The 22,193-nt window shown below is 37.9% G+C and overlaps 1 non-coding gene across 1 annotated transcript; it reads left to right on the top strand.

Moving 5' to 3' along the window:
* Positions 1-19,693: 19,693 nt before the first annotated feature.
* LOC131175742 (small nucleolar RNA R71) lies at positions 19,694-19,800 on the top strand. Its single transcript, XR_009145931.1, has one exon. It is a non-coding gene; the product is annotated as a small nucleolar RNA R71 (small nucleolar RNA).
* The last annotated feature ends 2,393 nt before the right edge of the window (positions 19,801-22,193 follow it).

Raw genomic sequence — 22,193 nt, 5'->3', positions numbered from 1 at the left:
GCGCTAAGCATATTGCTTAGTGGTGCATAAATTGAAATAAAAATATCGAAATAATTGAAATAATTATCCTCTGTATAATATTATGAAGAAATATACAATTATATGAATTTACAGTCTTTTACATGTTTATAAACTTTGGAAGCAATTAAGTTAATCAGGATCTTTTTATTCATGTATATTATATTCGGTCTTATATAATTTACTTTAATAGTTCTCTCATGTACTGGTTTGAATTTAAAATTTTATTTCTCATAACTGTGCCCAAGTAACCTATTACAGACTATAAAGACTGGATACACGGAGAATACTAGTTAGACATTCGTATGTCTACCCAGTATACAACGGTCATATCAGGTACAAGGCCAGCGGGTAGGCATAAGCCAGTAATAATGAAAATTGGCACTATGGTCATCGGGCAGGCATAAAGCCAGTAGAACAATCATCTTAGACATATGTTGTCTGTCAATGATTATCCCTGTGAGTAGTACTGCAATATGTAGTCCCTAATTGGTATACCAATCGATCCAAGCTGTATAAATGAGTTTAGGTTTACTTTGGGCAGAATAGTATCTATAATTTCATTAATTCATGTTATTTTTATGCTTAACAATTTATTCCAATATATTTCATCTCATATACCTAGTTATTTTATGGACCTTTCTCAAGGTCCAGATTTAGTGTCTTCAATTCATCTAACCAATTGGCCATTATGTGGCCACTGTTTGGCTGTACTTCCTTCATGAAAGTTATCCCTCTATGTCTTGTCTTTGTTTTCATTTTTGAATCATGTCATTTAAAGTTTTAGAACTCAAGTTATGGTAAAATAACCATAACTAGTTCACTGTCTCTTTTTGGGTCCAGAATTAGGCAAATTTTGGAGTCTATCTTGGTCTAATTAATTGGACCTGGTACAGTCATTTTTGGGCTTAAGGTTCTTCATAGAAGTTGTTACCCTATGTCTTATAGTCACTCAAAAATTTTAATTATAATTTTTCAATGTTTGTAGAATTAATTATAGCCAAATAACTGGCTTGGACTCATTTGCCCTATGTCTTTAGGGTCCAAGTTCAGGTCAATAGCTTTGACTTAACTTTTAGGGTCCTTATGTTCATAATTTGAGGAAAATGTCTAAAACAAAGTTGTTGCCCTGTTTCTTAGGGTTCCAGATCAGTATGGCTCATCCCAATTAAAGTTTCTTAGTGAAAGATATACTATAAAAACTATTTTGGGTTCAAGTGTAATTTAGTCAAACTCCAAATTTTGATGTGTTAATTTCTTCTAACCATTTGACCTAGTTCCTTTGGGTTTTGGGTTTTGGTCAAATCATCAATGTTGTAGATCTATGTTTTATGGAAATTTGGCCACTGATTTCATTGGATTTTGGTTTTTATAAACCAAGTTATGGCCATTTTGCCACAATTGGTCAGGTAGTCTATGTCCAGGAAATTCTAAGCTGAATTGATTTTGGTCAGTTTGGTGACCTAACTTGGGTCAGTAATTTCATTTGGTTAGAGGCATTTCTGAGCTTGGTGTTCTCAATGACAATTGTAGTCCTATGTCTAAGCTTTCCAAAAATATAAAATTTAGGTCATTTGGACCTGTCTAGAGGGAGTTATGGCCAAATGAATATGTATTGTTTATTTGGTCATTTTTCTAGGTTCAGTGTATGGATATCCGGATTGGGACAGTAAATTGGTCAACTTATGGATAGAATTTGGGCATGTTTCTTCATGAAAAATGGGGTTTTTTGAGTCTAGTTTCACCTCCAATTAGCATCATACCAATTGGAGTCACACACATTCAGTTATAGCTCAAACAAGACACTGAACTCGTAGGTCTAAATTTTGGGCAAAGAACATGCACTCTCTATATTCATTCCTCCTTACTCCCAAACTACAATTTGTCATTCATAGCACTTCAATTAAGCAACAATCAGTCTCAATTTGATCAATTGCAAACAATTCCACAAAAACCCTAATAATTAGGTCAAACCCTAACTCAAAGTCCAATTTTCAATCATATTCATGCAAATTTCACTTCCCTTGTATGTAAACATATCAATTAACCTCACTACTTAAGTTTAGGTAAACCAAAATTATCAAACTCCTAAATCTTTCAAGGCTGCCAAAAATTTAAATCCCCATATACTCAAAATTTTCTTTTATTTTCTTAAGAATTATTCTTCATTTAGCATACTTCAACTAGCTAAAGAAGAAAGAAGGTTGTTTAGAGCACTAACCTCTTTGTAGTTCAATTCTTGACTTGTATAAACCTTGGAATTTTTTCACTTTTTGATCATCAAAATATTCCTCTTGATGTGAGGATTAATTTTTGTAAAGATGGTTTAGGGTTTTGGGGTGAGAAAGCTTAAGAAAATTAAACTTGAAAACAAGAAAAATGGTGGAAGGTGAGGACGAATGGTAGTTTAGCTATGGAGTGGGAAAGGGAAGAAGATGACTTCTTTTTAGTCAAATTTGTCTCCTTCAATCTTCTTTCTTATCTCTTATACTTGGTTGTCAAATTCTTATTGGTCATAATTTGTAATTATGTATTTATGACATCATAATTAAATTCACATTTTTATTTCTTTTTCTTTTCCTTTTCTTTTCTCATTTTTCATATCATAATTCATAACTTTAATTTATTTTAATGTATTTTAATCTCTCTCATTTTAATTGACACTGAGGTCAAAATTTAACTCTGGAGTTGAAATGACCAAAGTGCCCTTCATTAGGCTCACCGGGTTATTTTTGTTCTGTACTGATAAATAAATTTTTTTGAATTTTCTTTGGCATTTCTAATGTCATTTAGACCTCAATAACTATTTATTGGAGTCTAAAAAATTATTTCCCTAGGTTCCTCGTGGGTCTGGGGTCAGCAACTGTCTTTACAGTCGCTTTTATGTACGGTCACCCATCGCTGTGACCCTGACTCGTTTAACTCATTTGCAATTTATTTCTTTTATTTTTATTTAATTTTTCTTGGTCTTTATTCAGTCAATTTATGCTTCCTCACTCTAGTTTGAGTGTAGTTCCAAACATCCTAGCTGTCCGAACAGATGTTAGTCGTCGGAACAGTAGAATGTATGGACTACCTAAAGTAAGGGCGTTACAATTCTCCCCCTCTAATAAAAATTTCGTCCTCGAAATTTACTCAGTATAAATAGTCGAGGAACTGCATGTATCCTCTATCATCTCGTATACAGAGTCTATCATAACATATACTAAAGTATTATAATAAGAAATATACCTCTAACAACATCTGCCGGCTCTGGCTCCTCCTGTGCCCTCATAGCGTATACACGAGGGACTACATGGGCCTCAGGTCACTCAATCATCTCTGAAGCTGGTCTCTGTGATGTACCCATCGCCTCTGGCCTCGTAGGTCATCTACCCCTCTGAGCTATGGGGGCAGATCTCTTGGTCGGTGGTGGGGCAATAAGAACACTCCGATGGGGACAATCCCGTAGGAAATGATCAGTAGCTCCATATTGGAAGCATCCCCCGATCAACAATCGGCACTCTTCACGGTGCTTCCTCTCACAGTAGGTGCATAATGGTATGGAGGTTAATCCCTCTACTGCGGTGCCTGGAGAACTCCCCACTAATGCTCTGGATTGTCCTCCTCTCTGTGTAAACTGAGACCTCTGTCTTTGGCCCTGGCTTGGTGAACCCTTAGGCCTCTTACCCTCAGAAACTGGTGTACTGGACTGACCTTGCCCAGAACTCCTCTTTCGTTGTTTATCTCTCCGAGTTTGCTCATTATTTCATACTCTTTCTACATTTAGAGCTGTAGCCACTAACTTGGAGATGTCTATATACTCATGTGCCGTCACTATAAGTCTAATATTGTTGTTCAGTCCATCCTCAAACCTATGGCACCGATCTGCCTCTGAAGGCATTATCTCCCGGGCATATCTACCTAGTCTCACAAATTCTCTCTCATACTCAGAGACCATGAGCTGCCTCTGCCTTAGAGTTAAGAACTCTCTCCTTCTGGCCTTTAAGTATATATGACTAATATATTTCTTCTTGAACTCAGTCAAGAAGAAATCCCAAGTAAGCGCTATCGACTACACTACTCTAGACACCATATCCCACCACTGGTAGGCTTCTTCCTGTAGTAACGACAGAGCGCACTCTAATTGCTATTCTGGTGTGCAGTGTAGTTGCTTCAACACTCTCTCAGTCCGCTCTAGCCAATGCTCAGCAGGAGCTGGGTCCTCCTTCTTACCCATAAAGTCGACGGCCCCATATTTTCTCAGCTTCTCTAGTGGAGACCGTTGTACTGGTTGTGGCTGTGGTTGAGGCTGTGGAATAGCCCCGGTAAACTGGCAGAGCATCTGGGTTATCTGCTCCAAGAATGCCTATTACGCTCTACCTGCAGTACCACGAGATGACTCCTCTCTCCTATCTCGCCCCTGACTAGGACTAGGTATATGACTACCAACCTTCTCCTTCTCTGGTCTGGAAGAACCTTGCTCTGAAGGATCAGACTCCATCAATCCTATAAAACAAACAAAGAACAGATTTGCATTAGTGTCACCTCGACTCCTAAGTAAAGGCTCATGCTGTTATGCATACTATATCTTTCTGTCTACCTATGCCTAGGAACGTCTAAACCTTTGCTCTAATACCAATAAATGTGACACCTCTCTCCTGTCTACAGTGTAGCCGAGTAAGGAGTGCTACATTCAATGCCGAAGCACCCTATCCTGTCTTATCGTGTACAATATTAATTTAATGACCATTTAATTTTATTACCTCACTTGTAAATTTTTTTTTATCCCATTTCATTTTTATGGAGACCCAGACAAAGTCTCATCTGTTCTATTAGTGCACGGTAGATTCCATTATTTACCCGTTAAATTCAAATTATATTCCTTTCATCTATTCATTCATCATATCATTTCTCATGCCCATATCAATTTTAAGAAAATAAATTACATTTCATTCATTTAAAGTTTACATATACAATAATTTACAATTTATATGCAATCTAAAATTATTTACATCATTTAATTACATACAATACCAAAATGTAAAATATAGTATGTACATGAGCCCTACCAAAATAACTGATGAGGTGACAGCCCACACTGTAGCAAATCTGGTCCAAGTTTGGTCTAAGCACCATTGCTGCTACTGCTCTCCAGTACCTACGCGATGGAAAAACCAACGCGCTAAGCATATTGCTTAGTGGTGCATAAATTAAAATATCGAAATAATTGAAATAATTATCCTCCATATAACATTATGAAGAAATATACAATTATATGAATTTATAGTCTTTTACATGTTTATAAAACTTTGGAAGCAATTAAGTTAATCGGGATCTTTTTATTCATGTATATTATATTCGGTCTTATATAATTTATTTTAATGGTTCTCTCATGTACTAGTTTGAATTTAAAATTTTATTTCTCATAACTGTGCCCAAGTAATCTATAACAAACTATAAAGACTGGATACACGGGAATATACTAGTTAGACATCCGTATGTCTATCCAGTATACAACGGTCATATCAGGCACAAGGCCAGCGAGTAGGCATAAGCCAGTAATAATGAAAATTGACACTATGGCCATCAGGCAGGCATAAAGCCAGTAGAATAATCATCTTAGACATATATTGTCTATCAATGATTATTCCCGTGGGCAGTACTGCAATATGTAGTCCCTAATTGGTATACCAATCGATCCAAGCTGTATAAATGAGTCTACGTGTACTTTGGGCAAAATAGTATCTATAATTTCATTAATTCGTGTTATTTTTATGCTTAACAATTTATTCCAATTCATTTCATCTCATATACCTAGTTATTTTATGGACCTTTCTCAAGGTCCAGATTTAGTGTCTTCAATTCATCTAACCAATTGGCCAAGATGTGGCCACTGTTTGGCTATACTTTCTTCATGGAAGTTGTCCCTCTATGTCTTCTCTTTGTTTTCCTTTTTGAATTATGTCATTTGAAGTTTTCGAACTCAAGTTATGGTCAAATAACCATAACTGATTCACTGTCTCTTTCTGGGTCCAGAATTAGGCAGATTCTAGAGTCTGTCTTGGTCTAATTAATTGGACCTGTTACAGTCATTTTTGGGCTTAAGGTTCTTCATAGAAGTTGTTATCCTATGTCTTATAGTCACTTAAAAATTTTAATTATAATTTTTCAAGGTTTGTAGAATTAATTATAGCCAAATCACTGGCCTGAACTCATGTGCCCTGTGTTCAGGTCAGTAGCTTTGACTTAACTTTTAGGGTCCTTATGTTCATAATTTAAGGACAATGTCTAAAACAAAGTTGGAGTCCTGTTTCTTAGGGTTCCAGATGAGTATGGCTCATCCCAATTAAAGTTTCCTAGTGAAAGATATACTATAAATACTATTCTGGAGTCAAGTGTAATTTGGTCAAACTCCAGATTTTGATGTGTTAACTTCTTCTAACCATTTGACCTAGTTCCTTTGGGTTATGGGTTTTGGTCAAGTCATCAATGTTGTAGATCTATGTCTTGTGGAAATTTTTTCCATTGGTTTCATTGGATTTGGGGTTTTATAGACCAAGTTATGGCCATTTTGCCACAACTGGTCAGGTAGTCTATGTCCAGGAAATTATGGGCTGAATTGATTCTGGTCAGTTTGGTGACCTAACTTGGGTCAGTAATTTCATTTGGTTAGAGGCATTTCTGAGCTTGGTGTTCTCACTAAAAGCTGTAGTCCTATGTCTAAGCTTTCCAACAATATAAAATTCAGGTCATTTGGACCTGTCTAGAGGGAGTTATGGCCAAATGAACATGTACTGTTTATTTGGTTATTTTTCTAGATTCAGTGTATGGATATCCGGATTGGGACAGTAAATTGGTCAACTTATGGATAGAATTTGGGCATGATTTCTTCATGAAAATTTGGGTTTTTTGAGTCTAGTTTCACCTCCAATTAGCCTCATACCAATTGGAGTCACACACTTTCAGTTATAGCTCAAACAAAACACTGGACTCATAGGTCCGAATTTCCTGCAAAGAACATGCACTCCCTACATTCATTCCTCCTTATTCCCAAACTATAATTTGTCATTCATAGCACTTCAATTAAGCAACAATCAGTCTCAATTTGATCAATTCCAAACAATTCCACAAAAACCCTAATAGTTAGGTCAAACCCTAACTCAAAGTCCAATTTTCAATCATATTCATGCAAATTTCACTTCCCTTATATGTAAACATATCAATTAACCTCACTACTCAAGTTTAGGTAAACCAAAATTATCAAACCCCTAAAACTTTCAAGGCTGCCAAAAATTTAAATCCTCATATACTCAAAATTTTCTTTTATTTTCTTAAGAATTATTCGTCATTTAGCATACTTCAACTAGTTAAAGAAGAAAGAAGGTTGTTTAAAGCACTAACCTCTTTGTAGTTCAATTCTTGAGTTGTATAAACTTTGAAATTTCTTCACTTTTTGATCATCAAAATATTCCTCTTGATGTGAGGATTAATTTTTGTGAAGATGGTTTAGGGTTTTGGGGTGAGAAAGCTTAAGAAAATTAAACTTGAAAACAAGAAAAATGGTGGAAGGTGAGGAAGAATGGTGGTTCAGCTATGGAGTGGGAAAGGGAAGAAGATGACTTCTTTTCAGTCAAATTTGTCTCCTTTAATATTCTTTCTTATCTCTTATACTTGGTTGTCAAATTCTTACTGGTCTTAATTTTTATTATGTATTTATGACATCATAATTAAATTCGCATTTTTATTTCTTTTTCTTTTCCTTTTCTTTTCTCATTTTTCATATCATAATTCATAACTTTAATTTATTTTAATGTATTTTAATCTCTCTCATTTTAATTGACACTTAGGTCAAAATTCAACTCTGGGGTTGAAATGACCAAAATGCCCTTCATTAGGCTCACCGGGTTATTTTTTGTCTGTACCGATAAATAAATTTTCCTGAATTTTCTTTGGTATTTCTATTGTCATTTAAACCTCAATAACTATTCATTAGAGTCCCAAAAATTATTTCTCTAGGGTTCCTCGTGAGTCTGGGGTCAGCAACTGTCTTCACAGTCGCTTCCCCGTACGGTTACCCATCACTGTAACCCCAGCTCGTTTAACTCATTTGCAATTCATTTTTTTTTCTTAATTTTTCTTGGTTTTTATTCAATCAATTTATGCCTCCTCACTCTAGTTTGAGTGTAGTTTCAGACATCCTAGCTGTCTGAACAGACGTTAGTCATCGAAACAGCAGAATGTACGGACTACCTAAAGTGAAGGCATTACAATCTCGGCACCTCCAACCTCTAGGATCCCTTCCATCTCCATCTTGTCAAGGAGCTATTGCATCTGTGCTCTGGATATGGCAATTGCAGCTACTGCGAACTCCTCCTGAGTATGTTTGTTACTCATCCCAGAGCTCTTCAATTAAGGGCTTTTTCATTGGCCAATGGTAAGGTATGATTGTAGGTGACTTTCCATCTTTTTCTGTTAGCTCCTTTTATTCCTCTCTTGCTTCTTTTCTTCAGGTGAGGAAGCTGTTGTGGTCTTAGCATACACCACATGCCTTTCTCTAGGGGCATTGTGAGTTGGTGCCCCCCGAGCCTTATTCCTAAGAAACTAAATGGGACTGATATCTACATTATAGTATTGGGCTTCATTTGCTTTTGAATTAGTCACAAAAGGCTTATCATTTGCCCATACCACTTCCACATCATTTCCTTTCCAAAACAGCAAAAATTGGTAAAGAAAGGAAGGAATGCACCAGGTGGCATGTATCCAATCCCTCTCCAATAATGCTTAAAAAGTTGTAGTAGAACATACAACAAAAAATGCAATATTAGAGGACTTACTCCCTATAATTACCTCCACTCGTAGGACACTAGTAAAGGCAACATCCTGAGTGGCATATTATTAACTGTTGACCCATTATCAATCAACACCCTATAAGTGGGACGGCCATTGAGATGATCTGTAATGTACAGGGGATGCAGGTGCCTGGTCATCCTTTCAGATGGTTTATCAATTACAATTTTCTTTGGTTCCCCTAGGTTGGTGCATTGTATGATAACTTCATTGCATATTTCAGCTTCTAAGGGATCTACTGGTTTTTAAGAACCTCATCAGATACCTCCACCGTCTCTTTCTGGAAAGCTACAAGTAATAACAGGCAAGTAACATCACAATCAACAAGTAGTTTCTTACCTTACTTTCCTTGGTCTAGTATCTCTTTTGAGCTTCCCACTAACTCTAAATCCTCTATTGCCTTTCTGTTGAATTTGCTTTTTGGCAGAGGCTTTTCTTTTTCTTCTTCTTCTCATCCTTTTTTTTTTTGCTCCCTCTGCCTCTGAAGCCTTCTCTTTTGTGTTTGGCTCAATGGCTATGGGAATTTGGAATGGCATACAACCTACCATTTTTTTTCTTGGTTGTACTAGAGGCAGTGCCATGAACGATTCTTCTGAAATTTTACTGCAAGAGCAGCAGGTGCAGTATTTCTATCCTTCTAAGGGAATTGGTCCGGTTGGTGACCAACTCTCCTGTTGACTCCCTTGGAACCTAGATATCTATTGGAACTCAAGTACCTATCACCTCGATACCTGTCATCCAGCGTACATGTTTGCTGGTTTTTTAACCACCGCAAGTGCACGGATCGCTAACAAGTAATAAAGTGATGAGTAGAGTATCATTCTCACGAGGAATTTAATTAGCAAGTACTAGGCTACACGGCAATTTTGACTGTTTAGGCTACCGAATATAGATGGAGAATGAGTTAAACCTATTTTAGATGCTGAAAGTAATTTTAAAATTAAACTATTTATAAAAACATTCCAGAATTAAGATTTCACACTACAACGTTACTATGGATTTTAATCTTGTCCATTCATCGGATTGAGAATAGTTACTTTGATGGAAATTAATCCTAGGATATCCTAAGTCCTCTCTCAAGGCACTTAAGGTGTATTTTAATTAACCTAAACCCTACTTTCGTGATGATTAAATTAATTAAAACCCTTTAAGATCTATGATTAGTTTTGGGACTCCACAAAGGTCATCAACCTATCTCTAGGTCAGATTTCCTAGGTTCAAGATCTCGATTTTCTAATATTAATCTTCACCTTTTAGTCCTTCAATTAATATCTGCAATCAATACTAAGTGGGTACCAACACATAGCATGCATTAAGATCACTAGAAATAGAATCAAATAACTAAACTCAAATCAAATAAATAAAACTCAATATTTATCCATAATAACAATTGCAAATGATACTCTCCTAATTCTAGAATAAAGGAATTACTCGCTCATGGTGAGTTCAACAAACATAGAGAAAATAAAATAAAAGAACATAAAGAGTCTGTTTAGAGAAATAGAACAAAAGAACTGAAGAGGAATGACTGCAGTCTTGATCCTTGTGGAACTTCGGTTGAGGATTTCCCTTCTGTGCTGGTGTTCTACTCTTCAAGATGGCTGCGGAGAATGCAAGTATGAAAAATGAAAACCCTTCTGAAAAACTCCAAAAAGCTCTGCTAAGTGGTTGAACTCTAAAAATAAAGCCCCTTTGTTGTCATTTTCTGCTTTTATTTATAATGGCTGGTCTAAGGTTAGGTCTTTAGAATCCCAAAAGCATTAGGAGTCTGTTTGAAGTGTGTAAACAAGAGCTAGAATTTGAATTAGGAAACTAGCTGCCACATGGTACACGGCTCGTGTGTCACTACACAGCCCAGGGTCGTGTAACTTACTGGAGTTGAATGGTTGCATCTTGCATTGGCACAGGAGTTTACAAGGGTCTGCACTGGGTACATGGGTCTAGTTACACGACCTGTGTTCTTCTGTTTTTAGAGAATTCTTCAAGATTGTGTGCTGTAGAGACTTACACGGGTCTCCATAGCTTACACGGGTCTGATTATACGACCAGTGTACTTTTGCTTCTTCTTTGGCTCTCTGGCTTTCTTCTGGCAGTAGGTTACACGGGCCTATGGCTTTGCTTACACGACCCGTGTAATGTGTATCAGCACCTTTTCTCAATCTTTTGGCCTTTCCAATTTTCTTTTCGCACTCCTATGCCCTGGGACTTCACCCAAACACCTGAAATGATGCAGAAAATATGAAATTTAGAGCTTGGCAATGGAATTTACAGAAGTTAATGAAATTAATGGTTATGCATGAGATTACCATTCTAAATGCAATGAAATATTATACAATTGTACTTAAAAACATCTATATAATATAAGTGTATCAAATACCCCCAAACTCAAACTTTTGCTTGTCCTCAAGAAAATCAAAATTATTTTTAGAACACTTTTTAGGGGGAAAACTTAGAAACATAACCATAGACTCAATATGCACATAATTGAACTCCTTCAACCTTCATACCAATTCCCTTCTTTCAAGGCATAAGGGCTTCAATAGCTACCTGCTTAAACCTTCACACTTTTCATGGAGTTTCAACTAATCATCCCTTTATGCAAGGCTATTAATAAGTCACAAATAATCTATTTTATTAGGATAGACTTGAGAAACACTTACTCCCCCAAATTTGCCTATATTATGGGTAATTGTGATAGAGTATTCAAATTCCAACTTCATATGCACATCCTAATTTTCTATCTCCACTAATGTAGTATACACTTTTCAAAAGATCCAAAGGTCTTTAAAGGGTTGTAATGGGGTTAAAGGATGATGACTTGGTTGCCAATGAAAAGTTTTTAGGGAATGCAAATATGAGGATAGCATGTATGCATAAAATATCAAGTATACTAAGTTTATTCACTGATTTTGTATGGAAAGTAGGGGCTTTTGGTTTTTTTATAGTGCCAAGCATGCTTCCATGATACTTATCTTGGGACTTCTTCTCTCTCTTTTTTTTTTTTTTTTTTTTTTTTACACTTAATATACTTTTTACTTATGCATTTAGCTTCCTCAAAATGGTAGGATATGTGTTTAGGCTAGGGGCTAGGTAAATAATATGGGTAAGCAATAAATTATAAGGGTTAAATATAGGCTTCAAGTTGGCTGTAAGGGATATATATTTTAATAAAGGGTGGCTAAGGCTTAGTGAGGTTATATCAAAGAATGCCTTAATCATCTCTTCATCGAGCATATGCTAGGATTTCGCGTTGATAGGTCCAAGAGACATGTTCTAGAGCTGGTGAGGCATTTTTAGGTTTGCTTGTATTTCAAAATTTTTCTCCTAACTTTGCAAGTTCAATGTGACAAATTAATAGCTATGAAGGGGTTTAACTAGTCTAGCTCTACTAAGGTGATTAAGTTGTTTAACAGACAAAGATTAAAGCCTTTTTGCCTATCTAGATACATTCATTCCTCATCCCATGGAGTCTAATTATTAGCTCATTAAATTTTGAGATTTAGTTCTAAGTTAAAAGCCAGTTCAAAATTTTGAAATTTGCAAAATTTTCTAAATTTTTGATACACAAGTATGATATGGATATAATTAGGCAATGCAATGCATGAAATGCATCAGTACCCCAAATTCAAATGTGGCAGTGTCCTCAATATCAACACAATATGCAAAATTAAAGCATAGTATACATAATTATCCAAAAAGCATATTATGTATTAAGAAATTTAAAGTTTAGACAAAAGCAAGCAATAGAGACCTGTGAGCATTGAGTAGGATTAGGGCATATAAATTTTAACATGAAAGATCTTATCCTAAAGTCCTAGCTCTAAAAAGTCTCTGATGGGGATGATGGTCTCTCGCAATCGAGTCTCTCCATGATTATGTCCAGCTTATTGTGGGCCTCCTAGAGACTATCCTTGAGCGCTTGTATCCTGTTGTATGTTGATGGTGGTCTCCATTCATTGAAGGTAGGCAAGGATGGGATCTATCGGGGGTGGAGTGTAGGGAGGCATTTGGGCTGGGGAATCATGGTGGAGTGGCTCTTGGGCTTCCTCCTATGGCTCTGATGGTTCACTAGGCTCTGGTTGTGCTTATTCTCTTCTAGGGATGACATTGCCTTCAGCATCGACCAGGAAGCAGGTGTTCCCAACCTTCTTGCATATCCCCATGGATATGCAGATGGTTTGGTCGATTCTGCTTATACCAGCAATAGAGCACAGCCTGTTATGCCTTGGGACGAAGCTGAAGTGGAGTTCAAGGGTTGTGATGAGGCCACCAAGCACTATTTGCCCTGTAGGCTGGTGACAGAGGCAGCGGAGGTGGTTGCAGAAGAAGAAGCTGGTGCTGTAGAAGAAGAAGCTGGTGCTGCAGCACTGCCCAGTGACCATACACCACAGGAAAAATAGTTCGTTGGTGTTTACTATACCCAGGCTGTCCCCATAGCCTATTATAGTGTGCGCAGAGAGTCAGTGCATGTATCTGAGGGCGGGACTGGTGATGCCGATGGATTTGGATTTGCTGGAGTTGTAAACTTTGATGTTTGGTGTGATGGAGCACTAGAAATCCACATTGTTGTAGATCATTCGGTTTTGTGGAATTTCTTAGAATCCGGCACTGTCAAAGCCAAACACCGCATTGAACTCGTCCATGTTCATAATGCGGTCAACGCTAAGAAGCCTGAACTCAATCCGTCCCCTATCTTCTCGATCTGTCGGCCATAGGGTGGCCTTGAAACTCCCTAGGAACTCCAGGGTGGTGTCATGGTAGGCTGGGAATTGTAGTTGGGTGAATCTAATCCACCCAGCAGTCCGTCAATCTCCTTTCAAAGGCTGATTTGCTCCAACAGCCCAAAGTCCATGTATTTGGTGGAGATAATCCTCCTGTTGTTCAGCTGGGCACACAAGTCTAGGTAGGTGCTGTCTCTGAATGGCCAAGCGATGGAAAACTCGAATTGTGGTGCTTGTGGTTCAGCTTATGGTTGGGGTTGGGGTTATTACGGTTGTGATTGGGGTGGTTGTGGTGCGGCTTGTGGCTGGGTTTACCAGGTTCTCAGGCGCTAGGGCGATGGCTGAGGAGGAGAAGGTGTGGAGTCGCCTCCTTGCCTTGAGGAAGAGCCCATTCATTGGGCTGGTCTTTTTGTAGGTGCCATTAATGGTTTTTGAAGAAGGATAGGCTAGGGTATGTGAGAGAAGAAGGAGATTTGAGGGGTTTTTAAAGAGAAGGAGGCTTGGAGAGGAAGGGCTTTTGATTGTGAGGAAGTTTAAGGGAGTGGGATGAATTTAAAGGGCCATTGTGACCCTTCATTTCGGGCGTTTCGCGCCCCAGGAGTCATGTCTGTGACATGATACACGGGTCGTGTATCACTACACGGGTCCCGACCTGAAGACCCATGTAATCTTCTGTCCAAGATTTTTCTTTTCTATCGAGTTACACGATCCGTGTAACTTTACTCAGGGACCCATGTATCTTCCTGTCCGAGAACGGTAATGCTAGATGAATTACAAGGCCCATGTAAATTTAATTTAGGACCTATGTAATTCTTTGCCTCCTTCAAATTAAAAGTTTCTCTCTCCATTATCAAAGCACGACCGGTGTAATGTTATACGGGGTCAGCCCATGTAAGTTTCTGGGGCTTGTGCATGGGTTTTTCCCGGATCTCAGAAGGTTACATGGGGCGTGTAAGACCAATACAGGACTCGTGTAATTTTCTAACTCTCCAATTCTTCCTGTATGAAAAATTTATGCTTACCACTATGCATAAAATGAATGAAAAAGTTAGCAACAGAGCTACTTCCCTGGTTTTGTACATTCTCCTCTTCTATGGTTTAGACTTGACGTCTCCTCTCGTTTATTGCCCTTAGTTTTTTGCTTTTTACAGATTTGAGACTTGGGGTGCCTATGAAATAAAGCATAAACAAACACAAAACACAAATAAGAGTTGAAATAAAGGAAATTATAAAATAAAGTAAAAACAGAAATAAAAATAGAAATTTTGGGTTGCCTCCTAAAGAGCACTTGTTTATAGTCATTAGCTCGACTCTGCCTTTGTTCTATCATGGTCTATCTAGAAGGTTGTTGAAGGTACAGTTGGTTCCCTCCTTTATGGGTTCTCCTTGAAAATATGGTTTCAGCATTTGCCCATTCACTTTGAATGCTCCTGAGGTTTCACTCTAGATTTCCACAGCTCTATGTGGGAAGATTTGCATAACCTTAAATGGACTTGACCATCTTGATTTCAGCTTCCTTGGGAAAAGTTTTAGTCTGGAGTTGAAGAGTAGGACAAGGTCTCCTTCTCTTATTTCTTTTCTTGCTATGCGTCTGTCATGCCATCTTTTGGTCTTGTCTTTGAACATTTTGGCATTCTCATACGCATCCTACTGGATCTCTTCCAACTTATTAAGCTGTAGTAGTCTTTTTTCACCAACAGCCTTGAGGTCAAAATTCAGGGTCTGAATCACCCAGTAGGCTTTGTGTTCAAGTTCGACAGAGAGGTAGCATGATTTTCCATAAATTAGTCGAAAGGGTGTCATTCCAATTGGAGTTTTATATGCAGTGCGGTATGCCCACAATGCATCATCTAACTTCATAGACCAATCCTTCCCTGAGCGGTTTACTGTTTTCTCTAGGATTCATTTCAGCTCCCTGTTTGAAATTTCTACTTGACCACTGGTTTGAGGGTTATAAGGTGTGGCCACCTTGTGAGTCACTCCATACTTTTTCAATAGTGTTTCAAATTGTTGGTTGCAGAAGTGACTTCCTTCATCGCTGATTATCGCTCGTGATGTACCAAATCTTGTGAAGATGTTCTTCTTAAGGAACTTTGTGACCACTCTGGCATTGTTGGTTGGCGTGGCTATTGCTTCTACCCATTTGACACATAATCAATACCAACCAAAATATACTTGTTTCCAAAAGAAAAGGGGAATGGGCCCATGAAGTCTATCCCCCACACATCAAATATTTCTACCTTGAGTATACCGTATAGTGGCATTTTATTTCTTCTAGAGATGTTACCTATTCTTTGGCATTGATCACAAACCAGCACGAAGGATCTCACATCCTTAAATAGGTTAGGCTAGTAAAATCCTACTTACAAAATTTTAGCTGTTGTTTTTATGGTGCCAAGGTGTCCCCAATATGGTGATGAATGGCAGTGCTAGAGAATACTCTCTATATCCTATTCCGGTATGCATCGTCTTATCAGCCCATCATTGTATCTCTTGTACAACAGAGGTTCCTCCCATGTATAGTATCGCACATCGTGCAGAAATTTCTTCTTTTGCTGATAAGTCATGTTGGGTGGTAAAACCCTACACACAAGAAAATTAACAAAATCAGCATACCAAGGAACTAGGGATAAGGCTAATAATTGCTCATCTGGAAATGAATCATCAATTGGCAAATCCTCGATGTCTCCTGTGTATTCCAGTTTCAGCCTGGAGAGATGGTCAGCTACTATATTTTTGGATCCCTTTTTGTCCTTGATTTCAAGGTCAAATTCTTGCAGGAGTAAAATCCAATGAATTAGCCTTGGTTTCGCCTCCTTCTTGTTCAAAAGGTACCGGATGGCAGCATGATATGTGAATACAATGACTTTTGACCCAATTAAGTAGGATCTGAATTTGTCAATTACAAATACTACTACTAGGAATTCCTTTTCTATGGTAGCATAATTGATTTGTGCGTTACCAAGTGTCTTGCTGGCGTAATAGATGGCATGGAGCTTTTTTTCTTTCCTTTGTCCTAGTACTACTCCCACAGCATAATTACTAGCATCGCACATGATTTCAAATGGTAGCTTCCAATCAGGTGGTTAAATAATGGGTGCTGAGATCAAGGCTTCTTTTATCATGTTGAAAGAAACAAGGCAATTTTCATCAAAATCAAAAGGAACATCTTGACTTAATAAATTTGTCAATGGTTTAGCTATTTTGGAAAAATCTTTGATGAATCTTCTGTAGAAGCCTGCATGTCCCAAAAAGCTTCGTACTCCTTTTACTGATATTGGTGGTGGCATATTTTCAATGATCTCAACCTTCGCCTTGTCAACTTCAATCCCTCTTTCTGATATCAGATGACCAAGAACTATGTCTTCTCTTACCATGAAGTGGCATTTTTCCCAATTCAGGACTAGGTTTGATTCTTCACATCTTTGGAACACTTTGGATATGTTAGCTAAGAAATCATCAAAAGTGGTGCCATAAACAGAAAAATCATCCATAAAAACTTCCTTGATATTTTCAATATAATCAGAAAAAAATAGCCATCATGCATCTTTGAAAGGTAGCAGGGGCATTACAAAGACCAAAGGGCATTCTTTTATATGCAAATGTTCCGTAAGGGCATGTGAATGTGATCTTTTCCTAGTCTTCTAGGTGAATAGGAATTTGAAAGAATCCCGAATACCCATCTAGATAGCAAAAGTAGGAATATTTTACTAATCTTTCTAGCATTTGGTCTATGAAAGGAAGAGGAAAATGGTCCTTTTTGGTGGCACTATTCAATTTTCTATAGTCTATGCACATGTGCCAACTAGTAACTATCCTAGTAGGGATTAGTTCATCGTTTGCATTTTGAATGACAGTTGTCCCACCTTTCTTAGGCACTACATGCACTGGACTAACCCATTTGCTATCAGAGATCGGGTATATAATACCTGCATCTAATAGTTTCAAATTTTCCTTTTTCACTACTTCTTTCATGTTTGGATTAAGTCTTCTTTGATGTTCAATACTGGGTTTACTGTTTTCTTCCATAGGCATCCTATGCATGCAAATGGAAGGATAAATCCCTTTCAGGTCTTCTATTTTATACCCTATGCCCTTGCTATGTGTCCTAAGCACCCTGAGCAATTTTTCCTCTTCTATTTCAGATAGACTGGCATTAATAATAACAGGATATTCAGAATTTGAGTCCAAGAATGCATACCTTAGCATAGAGGGAAGAGGTTTGAGTTTTACTTTTTTAGTATTTTTCTCTGGATTGCTTTTGGTATGTTCCTCCTTTAACTCCTCTACCTTAAAAGCTTGAGCCAAGGGTAGGAGTGGATGAGCTGCTAAATGTTGTGCACAGGCTGTTATTTCTGTGTTCTCATTATTCGTTGTGTGGCTGTGCACAATGCATGCTTCAAGAGGATCTTCAGGATGGGCCTTATGAAATTCCTCCCCTACTTGCTTGTCAACTATGTCAACTCTAAAGCATTCATCAGGTTCGAATTTGTGCTTCATTGTGTCAAACAAGTTGAATTTACTTCTTCATCTCCTACCTTGAGAGTCAGCCGCCCATTTTTGATGTCTATGATTGCTCCGGCGATTGCCAAGAAAGGTCTTCCCAAGATGATAGGGATTTGAACATCCTCTTCCATCTCAAGGACAACAAAATCAACTGGAATGAAGAATTTGCCCACCTTGATAGGAATGTTCTCAAGTATTCCCACATGATATTTAATAGACCGGTTAGCTAATTACAATGAAATTGTTGTGGGTTTCAATTCTCCGACTTCCAGCTTTTGGCATATTGATAAAGGCATTAAACTCACACTTGCCCCAAGATCGCAGAGGGCCTTGTCTATTTTCTTATCGCTAATGAGACAAGGTATGGAGAAGCTTCCTGGATCTTTCAGCTTTGGAGACAGTTTGTTTTGCAGTATGGTACTGCATTCCTCTGTTAGAGCAACAGTCTCATAGTCTTCCACCTTTCTTTTCTTTGATAGAATTTCCTTAAGGAATTTGGTGTAGGATGGCATATGAGAGAGTGCTTCAGTGAAGGGAATGTTGATATAAAGTTTCTATAAAACTTCTACAAACTTTCCAAACTGCTTATCCAATTTGGCTTTCTGGAATCTCTTAGGAAAAGGTAGGGGAGGCTGATATGGCTCTGGTAGCTTATTTTTCTTCCTTGTTTCCTCCTCTTGATCCTTCTTGGCTTCTTCCACTTTCTCTTTTGCTTGGCTTTCAGATTTTTTAGAGGTTTCCTCTATTGGCACTTCCTCTAACTGTTCTAAAATTCTTCCACTTCTCAATGTGACTGCCTTACAATGCTTCTTTGGGTTCATCTCCGGTTGACTAGATAGTTTACCAGTAGCTTTGCTTGAAGAGGTTGCTTGCTGAGCAATTTGATTTTCAAGCATCTTATTGTGGGTGGCAAGTTGGTCCATTCTGGAAGCTAGATGCTTGATCATTTCATTTTGCTATTGTTGGGCTGCTAGGAAGCTTTCCATCATGGATTCCATAGTTGACCTTGATTCATGCTGTTGGTTCTGAGGGAGTGGTGGTGGTTGTGTAGGGTTTTGTCCCTTGTTTTGAAATCCAGGGGGTGCTGGTGGTCTGTACCCTTGTTGTTTGTTTGTTGGTTGATTCTGAGAATTTGACCATGAGAAATTTGGGTGGTTCCTCCATCCAGGGTTGTATGTATTTGAATATGGGTTGTGGGGCTATCTCTGGTTGAAGTTCCCTCCATTATTCACATAGTTCTATTCACATAGTTCATCTATTCTGTGGGGAGTTCATTGAAGCTGTTGTACTCTAAACTCATGTATCCTCCTCCATAGCTGTCATCATGTTGACTGTTAATCCTTATAGTATTAGCCTGCATTTTATCAAGCCTCCTTATGAGCTGGTCAAATTGAGCATTTATCATGCTTAGGGCATCCACTTCTAGGATTCCTGTTGTTCTCCTTGTATTGCCCCTTTCATTTGACCACTCATAGTTGTGATATGTGACCCTCTCCAGAAGTTCAAGTGCTTGATCCACTGTTTTCTCCATCAGGTTACCTTCTACTGCTGAATCTACTGTGCTCCTTATTGAGGGCAATAGCCCATTATAGAAGTTCTGAACCAGGACCCAATCTTCTATGCCATGGTGTGGGCATTCTCTCTGTAGGTCCTTATATCTCTCCCATGCATCATAGAGTGATTCACCTTCCCTTTGCCTAAAGGTGTTGGGTTCAACTCTCAACTTTGCAGTCTTTGCAGGTGGGAATTACCTTGCTAGAAAAACATGTGAGAGGTCTTCCCAAGTAGTGAATGTTCTAGCTGGTTGAGAAAGTAACCACTTTCTTGCTCTATCTCGAAGGGAAAATGGAAATGCTTTGAGTCTTATGGCTTGATCAGAGACCCCATTCATCTTGAATGTGTCACAAAGGGCAAGAAAGCACTGGAGGTGGTAGTGTGGATCTTTTATTGGTGAACCCCCAAACTGGATCTGTTGGATCATCTAGAGCCATGCTGGTTTTAGTTAAAAATTGTTAGCATCCATTGTGGGTCTTGTAACACTAGGTTGGAATCCTTGTATGGAGGGAGCTCCGTAGTCCTTCAAGAGTCTTGGCCTGTTGTTTTTATTATTGGCCATATTTGGAATTTTTGGATTCCCTTGATCTTGTCCTTCACGTTTCCTCTCCCTCCTGATAGTTCTTAGAGTTCTGTCTATCTCTGGATCCAAATTAAAGACTTCTTCCTCTGATTTTGTTCTGGTCATGTACCAAACCAATCACCTGAGAAAGAATAAGAGAATAAAACAATTTAAACAAAATTAAACAATAAATGAAATTGCCTAAATCAGCTAAATTACTTATCACTTAATATTACTAAAATTAAAATTCCCCGGCAACAGTGCCAAAAACTTGTTTGCTAGTTTTTCAACCAGCGTAAGCGCACGGATCGCTAACAAGTAATAAAGTGATGAGCAGAGTATCATTCCCACGAGGAATTTAATTAGCAAGTACCAGGCTACAAGGCAATTTTAACTGTTTAGGCTACCGAATATAGATAGAGAATGAGTTAAACCTATTCTAGATGTTGAAAGTAATTTTTAAATTAAACTATTTATAAAAGCAATTTCAGAATTAAAATTTCACACTATAACCTTACTAGGGATTTTAATCTTGTCCATTCATCGGATTGAGAATAGTTGCTTTAATGGAAATTAATCCTAGGATATCCTAAGTCCTCTCTCAAGGCACTTAAGGTGTATTTTAATTAACCTAAACCCTACTTTCATGGTGATTAAATTAATTAAAACCCTTTAAGATCTATGATTAATTTTGGGACTCCACAAAGGTCATCAGCCTATCTCTAGTTCAGATTTCCTAAGTTCAAGATCTCGATTTTCTAATATTAATCTTTACCATTCAGTCCTTCAATTCATATCTGCAATCAATACTAAGTGAGTTCCAACAAATAGCATGCATTAAGATCACAAGAAATTAAATCAAAGAACTAAACTCAAATCAAATAAATAAAACTCAATATTTATCCATTATAACAATTGCAATGTGTTCTCTAAAAATTCGAATAAAAAAATCTCATCATGAGTTCAACAACAATACAAGAAAAAAAAAAAAAAACAAAAAAAAAAGAGTCTTAGTAGAGAAAGAGAAAAAGAAAAAGAAGAAAGAGAAAGCAGTCTTCTTGATCCTTATGGGGAACTTGAGATTTTCCCTTCTGTGTTGGTGTTCTACTCTTTAAGACGGTTGTGGAGAACGCAAGTATAAAAAATGAAAACCCTTCTGAAAAACTCCAAAAAGCTCTGCTAAGTGGTTGAACTCCAAAAATAAAGCCCCTTTATTGTCATTTTCTGCTTCTATTTATAATGACTGGTCCAAGGTTAGGTCTTTAGAATCCCAAAAGCATTAGGAGTCTGTTTAGAGTGTGTAAACAAGAGCTAGAATTCAAATTAGGAAACTGGCTGCTGCATGGTACACGGCCCGTGTGTCACTACATGGCCCGTGTGTCACTACACGGCCCAGGGCTGAATGGTTGCGTCTTACATAGGCACAGGAGTTTACACGGGTCCGCGCTGGGTACACGGGTCTGGTTACATGGCCCGTGTTCTTCTATTTTTAGAGAATTCTTCAAGCTTGTGCTTGTCAGAGACTTACACGGGTCTTCATAGCTTACAATGGTCTGATTACACGACCAATGTACTTTTGCTTCTTCTTTGGCTCTCTGGCTTTCTTCTGGCAGTAGGTTACACGAGTTTGTGGCTTTGCTTACATGACCCGTCACAGACCCGTGTAATGTGTATCAGTAGCTTTTCTTAATCTTTTGGCCTTTCCAAGTTTCCTTCCGCACTCTTATACCCTGAGACTTTACCCAAACACCTGAAATGATGCAGAAAATATTGGATTTAGAGCTTGGCAATGGAATTTACAGAAGTTAATGAAATTAATGGTTATGTATGAGATTACCATTCTAAATGCTATGAAATATTATACAATTGTACTTAAAAACATCTATATAATACCAGTGTATCAGTACATATCCCCTGGCCACTTCCTAGATGGTGATTCATATTAGAGGCATCTCCTTACTGAGCCCATCGCAACCCTTGGGAGAGTGCCATAGGCTAAATAC

This window comes from Hevea brasiliensis, chromosome 17, assembly GCF_030052815.1.
Source record: "Hevea brasiliensis isolate MT/VB/25A 57/8 chromosome 17, ASM3005281v1, whole genome shotgun sequence".
Classification (NCBI taxonomy): Eukaryota; Viridiplantae; Streptophyta; class Magnoliopsida; order Malpighiales; family Euphorbiaceae; genus Hevea; species Hevea brasiliensis.
The sequence above is the reverse complement of the archived record's forward strand: the minus strand, read 5'-3'. Positions and strand labels throughout refer to the sequence as shown.